The 16,912-nt window shown below is 37.8% G+C and overlaps 1 protein-coding gene across 12 annotated transcripts in view; it reads right to left on the reverse strand.

Moving 5' to 3' along the window:
- The window catches only part of NIPBL (NIPBL cohesin loading factor), a 154,820-nt gene extending 138,127 nt beyond the window's left edge, over nt 1–16,693 (reverse strand). For 3 of the 12 annotated variants that reach the window (XM_086867654.1, XM_086867657.1, XM_023944133.2), the window contains exons 1-3: nt 16,641–16,693; nt 14,983–15,134; nt 7,978–8,085 (exon numbers count right to left, since the gene is read on the reverse strand). The gene's annotated coding sequence lies outside the window, so the exon portion shown is untranslated. Of the gene's footprint in view, nt 1–2,206; nt 2,464–6,037; nt 6,374–6,486; nt 7,504–7,977; nt 8,086–14,982; nt 15,135–16,329 lie in introns of those variants that run through there. The other 9 variants (XM_023944131.2, XM_023944136.2, XM_086867655.1 and 6 more) reach the window with 7 other exon arrangements.
- Nucleotides 16,694–16,912: the final 219 nt, after the last annotated feature.

Below are 16,912 nucleotides of genomic sequence, written 5' to 3' on the forward strand. Positions count from 1 at the left end.
GACCCTCTAAATTATTCCTCCTATCCTCAATATCCTGAAAGCATATCTGAAGAAAAAGAGAAAGAAACACATCTGAATGGAAAATAACATGAAAGAAATGTGGACAGTCTTATTAAGTCATAAGACTTGAAATCAAGATTTCAGAGAAAGAGTATTTGCAACCTCATCTTTTCTGATGTCAGCATAGAAGAAAAATTAAGTTCAAACATGAGAGACAGAAATTGCATTATCACAGATATATGTTTGTTCTTCAGTGAGCTTGAGGGGGGAAAAAAGAGATAAAAAAGTAGTACTAAAACAAGCACTGAAGTATTAAGAAATGTCAGAATTATGGTTGCTCATACCTATATTTTAGTTCCTTGTGCATTGTGATAGCCATTGATTAAATAATCATGTACCATTTCTTGTTATTCACAGGATCATGCCCCATATGTGGCACATGACATACATCTCATGAAACACAAACTTACAAAGTACAAGGAGGTGCCTTATTTGGAACATAACATTTTTACTAAGTAATTCGAATAAAACACAGTTAACAAAACCAATTCACTGAGAAGATTCACATTCAAGACATCTTTTGCTGAGAAATGACATTTATGAATATCAACTCTTCTTAAAAAAAATCAAAACCTAAACCACAAAAACCAAAACTAACAAAAAAAGACTTCCACAAACATACTCTCACATAAAACCTTCACAAGATAGAAAGGATAGAAGTAAGTAAGACTAAAGTGCTACTTATTCTGCCTATTCCATAAAGTACTCGTAGCCTCTGAGCCATGCTTTGTGTATGACACAACAAGCCATAGAGGAAGAAAAAAATTCTAGAAGTTCTTTGCCTGATACAGTTGCGCATTTGGGCCTGGACTTCCTACATCCCTGAAGCAAATTTCTAGCTAGGAATGCACTTGTTACACCTCAGAACAGCCTTGCTTCAGTAACAGTCTTAGAGAAGCCCGACAACTGACTGACATCGCCGTGGTCTGAACCCTGGGCGCACAGATGGACATTCAAGTACTCTACACCAAGTGCAACAATCATCAGCTCAGGATAAGAACTTTATCCTCAACAATACCAACCCAAAGCTTAGGATACTTCCAACAAGAACTAGAAATCCTACAGAGTAACAGTAACATTTTGTATCTGTGTGTTCAGTGTTGTAGCTACAATATTTAATTGCATGAGGTACTCCAGTTACAATCTATTCCCTTTCTCTCTTCTCCCTGATAAACTTAAGAGATAGACGATGATGCTTTTTTTAGGTTCTCAAGACGGGAAGTCTGGTTTTTTTCCCAACTGTTGGCATGATCAAAAGAATTGAAATTTAATAAATGTTTAAGGCCTTCAGTGAAAACCCATTCTATACTTCTTAGGGCTTCAGGAGGAGAAACAATGAGCCTAATAAATACAGAAGTGTAGAACACATTACCACAAATGAGGCCAACAAAAGCAATGCTATGAACTTCCTAAGTGCTGTAAAGTAACTTTAAAAATCTGAGTAAAGCATGTCACAATAGATAAGATTTATAAGCTTTTAAAATTCACTATTTTGGTTCCATTTCAGTCTTTCATCTATAAAATTGAAAAAATATTTTATAGATGTGCAAAAATAAAGCTCTCAGATGTCTGCAAAGCACCTTATTTTGAGGTAACTCTACAAATTAAAATATGAAAACACTTCAGCCCTCCTGAAGGACTGGGATGTACACAGCAGGTAACAAAGCAGCAGGCTATACACTGAATGATTAGAATATGAACTAGGTTATAAGAGTACAGTGGTCAGCTGGCATTTCCCATGCACTGCATGAGGCATTGAACTGGGGCTGCGAGGGTAGGGTTGAATACTGTGCTTCAGTTAAAGGCCCAGCTCCTCAGTCTGCTGGTTTCCTTAACATGACTCCCTTATTTTGCAACCTAGGCCTTTCTGACACTGTTCCTCTAAAATGCACTGCATGTCTACACATACACACTGCTACAAAAACCAAAGTGCTTAAAATCAAACCATTCCAATAAAATGAAAAAAAAATAATTATCTCCTCATATAAAAAGAATCTGACATCTCTGATTACTTACATTTAAGACTGATACAAATTCTAAAGACTATAAAATTAACTTTTTCTAGAATTTTTTATGACATCAACATGAAAACTGGTCTTGTATATTCACATTCTTTTAAAGTTATTTGTGTAGACCAAGTAATCACCTTAAAATACAGTATCGAGAATCATGTTCAATCTGACTGGAATCCCTTTTAGTTTCCACGCACAGTTGGGACAAAATCCTTTCCTCTCTGCCTTTTGCTGGGGTGATTTTCCATGGTTAACATTAGGGTCACAAAGTAAAACACAAATCACAGGTCCTGCACAATCTCCTCAAACGCGATTTCCTTACTCATGGGCTGTCATACATGTCAATGTAAAGCACTTCTTCCACACCTTCTTCAGGGGTCAGGATCAGCTACTAAGAAGTATATTTGCAATACAAAGAAAATAAAAATATAAATGTAGATGAATTATGTTAAGGACTCTGATATTGTTAAACCCTTGTTTTCTTAATTTCAATAATACTTTTTTTTTATTAAAAGGGATCATTACTGTACAGTGTTATTAGCAATAATACACAGGAATAACCAATTTCAAGCATTTCCTTGTAGGTACCTCTCTGCAACTGAGTGTTCATTACTGCTGATGCTTCAAAACCAGAAGCTAGCCTAATGTGAACTACTTCTAATAAAGGCAAATGAAAAACAAGATCAAAAATAAGCGGTATGGTACTGAAATGGCCATTTTTTTCAAATATTAAATATTCTTAGTCTTTTGTGATACTAAGTAGCCACCTTAATGCCAGAAAATTCTAAAGCTATCACTACTCTTCATTTTTCTGTTGAAGTAAGCCCATAGTTGTTATCCAAATTACACACATTCATGAATACTACACACTCCTCTAACATAATTTCTAGAAATCAAAAAATTGTGAATTTGAAGACTTGATTTCTTTCCTAGGTCTAGATATTCGGGATAGAAGTACATTTTTTTATCTCTAGTTATGGCAATTATTCAGAGACTTCATATGTGTTGTGCAATTTTTATGAAATATTAATATAAATGTGATATAATCAGTTTAACACTTTGTAATATAATAGACATGGAAGTCCAGTTGCCACTGAATATATACAAATAGGAACAGGAACTCTAGCTCAGAGCAATTCATATTTTTCACCTAGTATCCTCCAAAATATAGTTTATTTATACTGTAGAGGACTATATACATGAAACACTTAGGATTAAAGTTATATTACCTTAATAATCACACTAATACAACAACACAAACAAAAAGCTCATGTCCTAAGGAAATTACTATCTATGACCTTGATTCTGCAAGAAGAGTTGCATGAACATTCATGTACATGCAGTCTCAAGCATAAGGTTTCACAGGGTACCTATGCTCTTATGTAGAATAAGGATCTTCAAAAAGGCTTAGGTATATAATTTTGCTTCTCTGATCCTGTCTATTGCTTCCAAATCAAAACTTAAATGCTGCAATTTTTTTCTAAAAATGTTATTTTACTGGCATGCCTTTTCCTATGTCTTGATTTTTAAAAAGTATAAACCAGCTTTTATCAACAGCAAAAGACTTCAGGAAGAGATTTTTGCTGGAATAAAGGTAAAATTTAGATTAAATGTTTAAGAAGTTGAGAGGAAAAAAACAATCTGTACAGATGAAGAAAATTCAAAATGCACAAAGCAGGAAAAAGTAAAAAACAAAATATAGAAATAAGTGTCTTCCTCTTTTTTATAAAATAATAATTACAGCTAACATCTTGAGAATAATTAATTTCGTATTTCTATAACATTAATAAAATAAATACAATGTCCTTAATCAGCTAACTTGTGATAAACACTGGACCAGTAGAATCTCCTAACATCAGGGATAAAGCAGTATGAAAGTGCCACAGGCCTGTTACACACAAATACACACAGAGTCTTAAATATGCTAAAACATGCAAACCAAAAGAAAAATAAGTCCTCTTAAAATATTTCAACTTTAAATATTTTGGTAAAACTACTGTGATCAAGTAACTAATTCAAGATTAACCACATATGGCTCATAAGAACAAACACAAAAAACTAATTACAAATAAAAATAGGCAATATCTTATATTTCCCTTTATAAATACACATATTTTTCATTCCAGAAAAGTACATCCATTTCGATTAAAAAAAAATCAAAATCAAAACAAACAAACAAACAACAACAACAAAAACTTAAAAAACAACAAACAAAAAAACCCAGTGCTGTAAACACAACCCTGGCAAGATAAACTTGACAGGAACTGTGTGACTACAGTAGCTCATTTCCTGCTCATATCTAGAATATTTAAAGCAAACGTCCTTAAATGAAAAATCAGTCAGAAAAGTTCACTACTGTTAGCTTAACAAACACATTCTTCTTAGAACAGCAGCTGAGAGAAGAAGCGACATAGATGAAAGAAAAGCTAGGGCTGTAATGTCGCTTCCTGATGATGAAAACTACCCAAGAACTACAACTACTTCTGCACAGTCCTTTCTTTCCTGTGAAGCAGAGTTACACTCGGTCTCCACGCATGCTACAAGGCAAAAGCAAACAGCAATTCCGCTGTTACACACCGAGGTGGGGACACTTAGAGACCACTAGTGGCTCCCTCTGCATTTCACAAAGTTTAAAAATAAAAAGCTGCTTTTTTGAACTGTAAATGGTTCCTCTCCACGCACGTAGGCCTGAGGCCCTGTTGCAAACAGTGTCTAACAGGACCAGGCAGCACAAAGACAGGAATGGGAGATTAGTGGGAGGAAGGGAGGCCGGGATTGGGGCTCAGCAGGATCTTCTGGCTTTTTAAAATTCAAACTGCTCCCTGACCAATACAAATCACGGACACGCTACTGACTACTACACGGATTTACAGCATTAAAAACACGCCTTCTACGTGACAGCTATATTAACTTCACCCTTTTAAACATGTATCAGGGCACGAAGGAGGCAGGAGAGGAGAGTTTTATTTACAAGACTCTGAACACAATGCACCAGAAAGTTACTATTAGATATAGTAACCATGCATTGTAACAACAAATCTACCTGAACAACTAGAAGACCTGCAACGAATTTAACAAATTATGTAATATCAACAATAGTTTGCCACTAACAAAATTCCTTTCTACAAGAATGAAAACTTTGCGTCTTAAAATTACCCACAATACATAATTTCTGTAGAAGTATTTTTACTAGTTCACAGGGTGTTTGCTTAAATGTGCCAGAGTTTTTAGCAAAACTTACAACTCTACCACTTACAAGTCCAAGATATACTTCATTGTAAATCAGCTACCATTTATTTACAAAGACTGAGACTAATAAAGAGTCATTTTCAAAACACATTTGATCTGTAAAAATGACACCTAATTACATATTCAAACATCATGGACACAAACAACCAATAACAACCTTGGGATCTCAAAGTGATATAGCCTGACAAGAAAATATGAGACTTTTTAAGCATTCCTCACATTTCACTTAAATAAATTTACATTTAATTCTCAAGTAGTTTGATTAAGATCTCATCTTCACCTTGGTCCCTTAAATGTCATAAACACAGCACTTTACACACGATCCCTTGCCTGTTTTCCGTTTGTTAGAAGCAGAAAATGGTATTTCTTCTTTTAACATATTTGCCTGCAACGAATACAGCACACAGACACCAAAATTGTGTGGAGTACCTGATACAATATGCTTGCCTATCTGTATTTCCTGGATCTGCAGGTGTCCACGTTGTGTCAATCATCCTTCAAGCACTATTTTATGCTATAAATATACTAAGTCATTAATACACTAATCAATAATGTTATTTAGAAATTAAACGTCTGCAGATTATAAAACCAAAAGCATTTAAACTTTTGAATGTTTAGAACACACTCGGTTAGAAGAATAAGGTAACAGCGAAAAGAAGTGGCATTTTTGTTCCTGAGTATTTACATTGTCTCTCCTCCCCTATGCCTCCACTTACTCCTGGCCCACTTTAGAGGGCTGTCTTCGTTGGGACCTCCTTCCTTGCCCTAGGTGAAGTTGTAAATATGGCAAAGGATCAGTGCACATTTGCGACTAATTGTTTTGTTTCCTCCTCCTCCTGCTCTTTTCGGGTTGAGGCCTGTCACTGAGCAGCCGCTTCGCCTTTCTAATCCCCGAGCTGGAGTAAAGGCGCTGGCCGGCGGGCCTGCGCCCTCCGCCGGGCCTGGGCCTCCCGGCAGCCCGGCACGAGCCAACCTCCTCCGCCAGACCCGACCGAGCAGGAAGGGGGGCTGCGAAATAAACACCTCCGGTTGCCACTTACTCCCCTCTACCCCGGATAACAGCTAATCCCCTCTGCTCCTGGCAGTGCTGGGCCGCTGGGCTGAGAGGCCCGGCCCGCTGCTGGAGAGGGCAGGGAGGGGAAGGGGAGACAAGGAGGGGGATTACCTGAGCAAATCGGCGTCTGAATCCAACGAGAATCCGAGAGAGGGGGAGAGAAATCCGCCCCCCTCCCTCCTCAGAGGAGCCGCCGCCGCCGCTGGGCCGCCGCCGCCGCCGCGGAGCAGGAGGAGGAGGGGAGATAATATAACAACAATAATCCGGGCCGGGAGGGGGGCTGGCTCCTCTTCCGTCTCCTCCTCAGTGCAGCGAACATGTAGAGCCGGGGGGTGTGCGGCCGAGGCAAATCCCTTCCCCCCGAGCCTGCTTCACAACATCAACACGGGCCGGGCCGCGCCGCGCCGAACCGGTTCCGAGTCGCGCTCCGAGCCGGAGCGAGCGGAGGGTGGCCGAGGGGCAGCGCTGCCAAGGGGCCGCCGCCGCTCCCTCCGAGAGTGCGAGCGCAGGAGGGCGGGGAGGGGCGGCCTGGGTACGGTGAGTCGGTACCGAGCGGGGGGGCAGGGGAAGAGAAGGGCGAGGAGGAGGAGGAGGAGGAGGAGGGGGAAGGATCCTGTGTGTGTCTCTCTCGCTCCCTCTCAGAACAAAATGCCGACCGGAAGTGCAGCGGCAGGAATGACTCCCTCCACCGGCGCCAAACACCAGCAACCTCCCCCTTCCCTCCGCTGCCTCCTCCTCGCCGATCGCTCCCTCGTTCCACCAGCGCCGCTTCCGCCGCTGCAGCTGGAGGGGCTCCCTTGCCTCGTCTTTCCCGGCAGAGCCTCCCCAACGTAGCTCCTCTCCATTCCACACCCCTCCGACTGCTGCACGACTTTTTTTTTTTTTTTTTTTTTTTTTTAATCTTTTTTGTTGTTGTTGTTGTTGTTTCCCCCCTCCCCCCTGCCTTTTGGTGCGCGGAACGAGACCGAAGTTTACGCTCAAGCCTGCGCTGAGGATTTGTGACGAAAGGACCACTGGAAAAAGAATACACGTTTTGGTGTTCATTTTTTGTCCTGCCTAAGCATGGTGGGGAGGACGAGGAGGAGGACTGCAAAATCCTGCCTCGCAGAAGGCAGACCTGGAAAGGGGCCTTAAACTGAATCCTCAAAGGCGGCAGCCCCTGCGGGTGGGACACTCGCTGGAGTTACTGTCGCCGTTCATGCCTTTTCTCGATGGATGTGAGAGGCCGCCCCGCAGGAACCGAAACACCCGCTGCTCAAAGCATTGCCGAGGCGAGGGATTTCCAGATGGACAGACGGAACGGGAGTGGCTTTCAAAAACGGGCTTTTTGGACGAGCACTGAGGAAAATACTGATTTTGATCAACAAAAAAATGATGTTGAGGTGAAATGTCCTTCGCTGGAGGCTGAGGCTCCACTGCCACCAGATTTACTGGAAATATTTTAATTGTATGTTGTGAAGGAGTGTTTGGAGAAAGGGCATGTCCTAATCTGAAAGATTTTGTGGTGTGGCTCTGTACAGGTAAAACTGAATAATCATAGCACAGGATAATAATGAAGAAACATTTATATCGCATGAATTAACTACGTCTTTTAGTACTCACTTAATGTCGTTTTGCTGCTCAGTACTTGGACAAAAATCCTTTCATTTCTAGAGGAAGCACTGCTTGTCTGTCGACTTCAAGAATCAGCTGGACACAGCTGTAAATACCCTGTGACATATAAACAAACCCTTTCAGCGCTGGATGAATGTTATTTGCACAAAGGGATAAAATCTTACACCAGTGCACCTGATTCTACCCAATACTTAGGATTTTTTGAATAGTACTCTGTCTTTAATACGGATTTCAAATGTCTCTCTCAAGCTTAAACTACTACAAAATTCGTAATTTTGGATGAATCAAAGCTTGGTTTATAAGTGTATGTCTTTGTTTAAAAGTACAGAAATGAAGATGACACTGGAAAATACGGTAATTCAGTAGTGGAAATACTATTAGGTTATGGCACATGTTAACAGAGACAGAGTAAACTGGGTTCTAAAAAAAATGTATTACAGACCTTTGTTCCAAGTTAATTATAACAGGTCCCAATCCTATAATCGTTTATTCATTTCTAACTTAAAGTTATCTATTTGAAATAAAGGGAAATAATTTATGTTCCAAATGAAGTGTGTCCTTAAGTCTTTTTAAGCATTTAATTTAATATATTGCAAGGGGAAAACTATTTACCTTCTCTTTAAAATAAAATATAACTTAATGAACTACCTATCTGGAGTTCACGTAACATATATATGTGTACATCTTATACATCTATGAATTTTCAGGAAAATGTAATTCTAAAGTTACAAAGATCAGGAATACTATTTCAATCTACTTCTAAGTGATTGTTACCAATTCAAATTGATCGAATTTTTCTGTGATTTTAGTAATCTATTTAAATAATTATTTTTTTCTTGGTGAGTTAATATGTAAATAAAATACAGAACACTGAAATTTTAATTTTCAAATGCTAAATATAGTTTGAACTTTAGAAACATCATGGTCAGGCACAACACCTATTTGATTATGGTTTCAGTGAGAATATCACTAGACCATTTAATGCTTTTAAAATACCATTCAACTTAAAGAACTTCTAGAAATGGCTGTTTTACTTGAGCGCTATGCTATATTACCTGCACAAGAGAACAACGAATGTAAGCCATTAGTTCTTTTAGAAAGGTGGTATGTAACACACATGGGCAAATCGGGTTTTATTTTCCTTAAGGGAAACTAAATATTTTTATTCCACTATTTAAAATGAAAGATCGAATTCTTTGATTGCATTCAGACAAGTGGTTCCTTGTATTCTTCATTCAAAAGCCCACTCACAGCAGAATGGGGGCTCACTACATTCCTAAAAATCACTTTAGTATGCACAGGGACATTATGCCCGAAATGACCAGAAAAGTGATAAATCAAGTATTTCAGATTACCTGGTAACTACTGCAAAAGCCTTTAAACCTTACTTCTGTTCCACGCCTTAGTCATGGGGTGGGGATAGCCCTAGTCTGGATGGGAGGAGCTATGCAGCCATGCAACCATGACTGTAGCACACCAAGGAGCATACACTGCATGAACAAAGCTGGCCGCAGTGTGGAGAAGGGCAGAGCTCTGAATTCCCCTGACAAATCCATACCTATGAAATCCAGAAAATGAACTGCAAGTTTCAGGATAAAGCTTTAGAACCTAATCCTGCTCCCTTTGATGTCAAGGGCAAATACATCTTTTGCCCAAAACAAATGACTGAGTTCCCATAAATTTAAACTATTTATACAGTCTGTTACTCTCAGACTTGTTTCTTGTTCTTCAAAGAAAATCTTAATACAAAAGGCAGAAATTAGAGATCTTAATATAGAGAGTACTCAAGCAATTTTGACAAAATATATGGAAAGCTGTAGGTATGTCTCTTGCTGCTGTTTACAACTGCAGTTGCTGTGTACTGAGATAAGGTTTCTAAATGCAAAGACAGTATTTCTGAGTACACTGCTGAAAGCAGAGAAGGGACCTCTTTGCCCTCTCCACTCTGATGTTAACTTCCCTGACTGCTACATGTTGTTATTCAAATTCATAAATTATGGACAGTATATAATAGTGGAGTAAAAATACACCTGGCACCAATGTTTTCTTAGATATGATTGCTGTAATTTGATTTATTTTTCTGTAGAATGAATGAAACATACATTGTTTTTACCATTTTTGTATCTTTAAGGGCCGGTGTAACATTCAGGTATTTCTCATTTTAAGTAGTTATGTGAGGCACAAACACTGTGCATTCTGTTTACCTCTTAGTAACTTACATGTTACTAGGTATGTATATTACCCATATTACAGTATATATGTTTCTAGGTAAATTTTAAAAATAATTAGGACATGTCAGTAATTTTTAAACTTCTGACTGTATATTTCATATACTCTCTCAATCATTGAAAAGAAATTTCAATTATTTGAAGTACTCAAATTATTTAGAATCTGGTGTTAGGGCTTTACCCAACGTACACATTGATCAGGGAGAATTTTATAATGTATGCTGTATGACAAGTTTATGTTCCCTGCATTGCCTTTAGTTCACAGGAACAAATAATAGCACCACGTAACTAATTGACTGGGGAATATTCACTGTGAAAAGTAAGCAACCTGAATATGAAGCTTAGAGTGGTGCAGGTTAAATAAAAAGCCAAGGAAGCCTGTAGACTGAGGAGTCAAATATTTGTATGGTTACTTGCTCTAAGTTTACAACTTTGGAGAGACTAATGATTTTTATTTATTTTTTCTGGTAAGCCAGATGGAGGTAATATTTTTTCCTTCTTCTAATTATTTAGCTTAATTGACTAACAAGAATTTAATACTAATTAAATGGTACTTTTTCATTTTAAGTGACAAACTTGCATTATCTCTACAATGATAAGAAAGAGCATCTGTTTGTATACCATCTGAATTCTATGGCAGGCTTATATATTAAAATGTATAATAATGTTTCTATGGAGAAAAAATTTCATTTGAGTGTTAAAGTTAGCTCTTGATTATGCAAAGCACTAGGGATTCTGAATAAAGTTAAAATAAAGAAAATTAAAACGTTTAATTTAGACTTTAAAACATACAGAATAATAAGACACCTTACATAATTGCAAAAAGGCCAGTGATAGACAACTGGACAAGTAGACTGTCCCACAATTGTTACATCAGGACTATAAAAACAGACCTAGTAAGTGTTGATTTTTTAGGGAAGATAAATGATCAGTTACACACTGCCACTGAAGGCAATCTGAAATCCAGCCAACAATGTTCTTCAGGTGCTTTTCTCACCACTGCTGAACTTCAGAAAGGAAGCAGGTATTACTCCTGACACCTGCTGTGATTTCCCATAATTTTTTTTTCCTTCATTTGAGCTTTATATAACTCTATCCTCTCAATTGTCTTAGTTTGTCAAGGCACTGGAAGGACAACTTACTGTCACATTAGCCACACAAGCAATACTGTTTAATTTCCCTTGTACAAGAAGTGTTGTTGAGGCGCACTATGGAAAATTTTAAGACAGAAATATAAAAGCATTGAGGCTTTTTTTATTTCTCCACTTTTTAAGAAGTAAAGCTAAATCGATACAGAACTTCACAGGCCACCAAATAAATGTGGGCATTCCTCTTCTGGCAAAAGACAAAAGTTAAAAATTTGCCTTAAGGGCTGTTATATTCAACTGAAAGTCATACTTGTATGCATTTAAAAACAATTCAGAATATCCTAACATACCCTGCCATTCCATTTTTAATGAACTTGCCAGGAAAAAAAGATTTAAGGCAGAAATATACTTATCTATATAATGTATGTTAAAAAAGCCTCTTGGGCTCAGGGCTTTAAAAATTGCTTCCTTAGAAGACAGAACTTTCCAACTCTTCAGAAGTGTTAAGTATCCTCAGATAAAACATGAAATGGCTACATACAACTATCAGGCTAAACACACCTGGGACTGTTCTCTGGCATTGGAGCTTGTAGCCACATAACGTTCCATATTTCACTCTTCTATTCTTCTAAACAGGATAGTGACATGCATGTGTTGCCCATTGGGAATGGTTTATGGCTAACACTAACACCTAAATTGTGCACAGGAATTGTTTGGGAAAGTGCAAGCTGGCATGCTTTGAGCCTGCACCAAGGTCCAATTGAACACTTCAATATGCAATTTTTAGACAGATTATTTCCTATGTCCATGCATGTCCCATTTATGCTGCATTTTATAGACACACCTAAAGCAATCTTCTCAAAGTGATTTGCCAAAAGGAAGGTAAGAAGAAACTGTGGTTCCCCATCTAGGGATAAATCACATTCACATTCTAATTATTTCTTTATGCAAGCAATTGATGACCTTATCTTTATCCAGAAAAATAATAAAAGTTGATTGAAATTTGAAATAAATGGTTGACCTGGGGAAGCTCAAATTAAATATAAATATATGTCTCTGGCTAGATGATGCAGCTTAAAAATCACATCAAAATTATCTATTTATAAAAAAATGGCCTTTTCTGTATTATGATGTATTTAAATTCCAGTTTTTGATGTTTACATTTCTGTATTTATCCTCCCATTATTATAAAATACATGCTCGACTTCCTCAGATTTCTTAAACATAATTCATCTTGTAAAAAAAGCACACCATAGGAAATTTTTGCCTCAGAGTTATACGTTTGGAGAAATAACACACTAAGCATAAGCAGTTTCCTTAGAGCTTATAAGCTCTAAGTGGTAAGTGGAAATAATTTAAAAATCGTGATGATAATGAAAGACCACTAGTGTGCACAGCATTGTTAATCTGTAGTTTTGAATTATTACTGTACATTTTGTAGGTTCTCCAACTTTTTCTACTGTTGATTGCATTCCAGTGCAAGTACTCATATGAAAAATGATACAGTGACTCTCCTGAGGAGGCTGTGATCTGTATACCTGTGCTATTACTAGTGTGTTTTCAGGTTCAATTTATTAATGTGATCTTTTATCCATAAAATTGCTGTTAGATCAAACATATTACTACATAGGTAGTGCACTTCAAAATCACTGTAAGAAGTAGTTTGATTTTCCGAAAAAAAAAGAGCCAGTTTCTACAAGAACATGTCACCACCAAAAACAAAGACACATGGTTGGCACATGTTTTGTTGGATATTTGAGGATAGGTATGTGTAAGAAAAAAATATGTAAAGTGCCATAGAAACAGATGCAGAGAAGACACAGAAACCCATACACAGGCCTGAGCAATCGCTGGGAATGTAGCTGTAAGAAAAGCAGAGCAAGAGAGATTCAAGATGACTATCAACCAAAAAGGAGCTGAGACTTTGAGTGAAACATTCATATGGTTTCAGAGGAAAAGCATGTACACACAATCTTTATAGAGTGCATCAAAACATCTGACGCCGCCTATTTTTTCTGACCAGGGACATTGCACTAACCAAGTCAAATTAAGTAAGAACACAGCGCCACTTTTAAAGACAGTTACCTTCTAACTAGATCCATAAATTACAGTAACCTGGCAGCATTCAAGATTTGCATTTCCCTGTCAGGAAAATATGTGCATACACACCACAAAATACTTTATATACTTTTATTCACTACACTTTTTCCTACATTTGTTTATTACTTTCTTATCTTCCATTGCTGCTTCCCCTCATTTCCAGACTTAAGAAAGTCTTCTGTTTATTCCAGGCTACACTAGTGATTACTCTCCTCTGGTTAAAGTGCTTTTTTCCTCCTGCATTTCCTTAGGCAATGTTTATCCTTTTTCTGCCATTAGTCTGTGTTTTCCCTAATGTTTTGGATTGTTTCCTTCTTACATGATTCCAAAGGTTAGAGGTAGCATACAAAAGCCTTTACTTTCTTTATTTTCCTATTTTTACTTTTCTTCATTGACAAAATAATCCATGATGTGAATCTTTGTCTGCTTCATTTAAGAAATCGCCGGCTTAAAAACAGGATGTGTCTATAAAAAATGATCTTTCTGGGGGTTTTTTTTGTTGGTTTTTTTTTTTATAAATCATGTTTATAGAATAGCCAAATGCCCAGAGAGGCAAAAGAAGAATGCACTATGAGTAGAAAGTGAATGAAAAACTGACTTTGGTGGGTATGCCATTTTAATACCGTAGAAAAGGAATTTGTGATTGAATAATGTTTGGATAAAAAGTTCAGTTAAATAAGGGATAATCTCCTGGTAAAGAGATTATTTGCAAAAGCCATGCTATATATTTCTGTTTAAATTATAGGATAGCACAAAAAGTACTTACATGAAAACTGTCACAAAAATTGTTATATATGCAAACCTGAAAATATTATATTTCCTTTTTAAAATTTTTTTCACACAAAGTTTCATTTAGACTAGTCGATGCAATTTTTAAAAATTATTATTTAAAAAATATATCTTCTGGTGTGTTGATGATTGTCTGTGAACAACTTTGCATATTGCTAAACTTGGATGTTGCCTTATAATCTTCAGAAGTACTAAAGCTGACTGTCCAGCCTAGGCGCATGCCAAGTAGAGATGTTACCCATATCTGAGCTTTCCTTAAGAATTAAATTTCATGAATATGTAAAAAATTAGTGATAGACATTTAGGGAGTTTGTTTTGGTTTTCAAAACAAGATTTATAAAGGTAAATGCAGTTTTTTCTAGTCTATCTGAATTTTGAATGGAAAATATATTTTATTTTACAGTTAGTCATGATATCCTTATCATCTCCTTATTTTTTATATCTTCTCATAAATATCATATAGAACTTGAAAAGTGAGAAAAAATCCTTAATATTCCTTTATTGTTGATGATTAACTCAAAAATATAGCATGGCCTATGGGGGAAGGAGTGCCAGTCACTTCATACATATGATAGCCTGGCTGTGAGACTTTGTTTCATTACGATGGACATTGTGTTAGACATAATTCCTGCCACCTTCATGGTGTTATCTAGTATAAAACTATGTAACATTCAAGATCTACCAAACTGATTAACTTTAGCAGTTACACCTTCTTCCTCCTCTCACTCCTTTAATAATCTTCCCTCCCAACAATAAAATTGTGTATATTTAAATGAAGATTTTCTTACCAGGCCTCTACCAGCTTTACCCTCTTCTAAAAGCAGTTCAGAGATGTCTATATGAGACTTCTTTATGGCTGGTGTTCTTCACATGTAATAGATAAAATTTGTCCAGTTCCCAAAAATTTCATTCAAAATGCTATTTACTGGTGTCAAAATGCCTGAAATAGAAAATTTCACATGTAATTTCAGGGAAGTTATAGAGGTGTCATAACCTGGCTATAGGAATACAACTACATGTTAAGGTAGCTGTAGAGTAATATTTAATTATTGTCCCAAAGAATATTGGGGGGGGTCCCCATCTGCAGAAATTTAAAGGATAAGCTCTTAGAACTCTCTATGTGCCAAGCAAAAATTTACAGTACTATTAATCCAATAAGTTTTCTCCAGCATATATTTCCCTTTGATTGCAAAGACGTATTGCAACTTTTAAATTAAATACTATTTTTGGTAATGTAGAGCTCAGAAAAGGTTCTGGATTGCTAGTCTAGTGCACTTAGATCCTTATTTAGTCACAGAAAAAAATCCAGTGCAGAAATAATGATTAAAGCACACTTCCTAGTGCTGTTTCATTGTTGCACCCCAGAGGGACCCAAGTTATAAAGTAGTTTAATCTCTCATACATTTCTCTGAAATTTGTGGATTCGCCAGCTATACTACGCTACAATATTACTGAAACAATACTGCTCAGCTGGTACTGAAGAATAATTAGGCAGACAAGAAATATTCTTATAAATAATACAGAAGAAAATACGTTACAAAAATTAACTTGGCTTCTCAAAGACAATGCCCCTCCTATTCCCTCATTGTAAGCTCTAAATTTGTTAATATTGTGTGGTTTTGAGCTGCTTTTAAGTTTCAGAGTTTCTCAAAGGAAGTGGGCTTGGCATTTTATAGTTGCCTGGGAAGCACTGCCCATGCTTATGATTCCACAGAAATATTTTTAGTATGATGGAAAAGTCTCTATCATTAATAGCTGCTCTTAAACCAGTTCCTTCATAAGACTGGAAGCACGCTCAGTTTCCTCCTGTCAAGGCGCAGAGCTAAGAACCCAGTTCCTCGCTTTCTTAATTCTTACCATTATAAGGAAAAAAAAAAAAAAAAAAAAAAAAAAAGGCCCGTTTTTGGTTTGTTTTTTTCTTTTTTTTTTTTCCCCCTGTACTGACATTAAATAGACACTACAGAACACAGACAACATCTCTAAGACACTCCGAAACTGCTCACTGGTGTGAGCAGATGTCTGAGGACGCCTTCCGCCTGTCCCGAACCGCCTGGGGCGGATCTCAACCCCGGCTCTCCAACACCTCCTGTGAATTCCGGCCGAGTTACTCGCGTTTATGCTCAGGACTCACAAACCTGTTTGTCACACCTCTTCCACTGGGCTCGGCGCGACCGGTTCTATCATTATTTGAACTAAAGAAAGCCACTGACCCCCTGACCAAGCAGCACCCGGGCTGCCCCGGCCGCTTCCCGCGCCTTTGTCACCTCAGAATCCTCCTGCCGTCACCGCTACCCTGCCCTCCCTTCCTCCTCTCCTCCCAGTCCCGCTTAGGCAAACAAGGCTTGTTACAAGCATCTAGCGAAGAAGAAACCTCTAGGGATGCTGAAAGGAGAAATTAAAGTGTATCTAAACTCCTAAAGCGCCCTGCGAGCCCCAAACACGCTACCAGGGTGCCGCCTCGCCTCCTCCCTCAGACCGGGCTGAGTGCAATTTGCCCACGCAGGAGAAAGGACAGAGGTGCCCTCAGGATTTTACGTTAGGTTCACCTGTTTTAACTCACAGACCTGCTTCTCATGCTTTATAACGCCAGTTTATAGCTTTTTTTCTAGTCTTCACATCATCTGATAGAGAATAATTAGCAATGTGTAAGTGGGTTCCCCCCTCTCGAAGTAATGGAACAGTCCACCGGGTTCCAGGCGCCGGGGCTCCGGCGTTTAA

The sequence above is a fragment of the Cyanistes caeruleus genome, chromosome Z (assembly GCF_971803275.1).
Source record: "Cyanistes caeruleus chromosome Z, bCyaCae1.hap1.1, whole genome shotgun sequence".
Classification (NCBI taxonomy): domain Eukaryota; kingdom Metazoa; phylum Chordata; class Aves; order Passeriformes; family Paridae; genus Cyanistes; species Cyanistes caeruleus.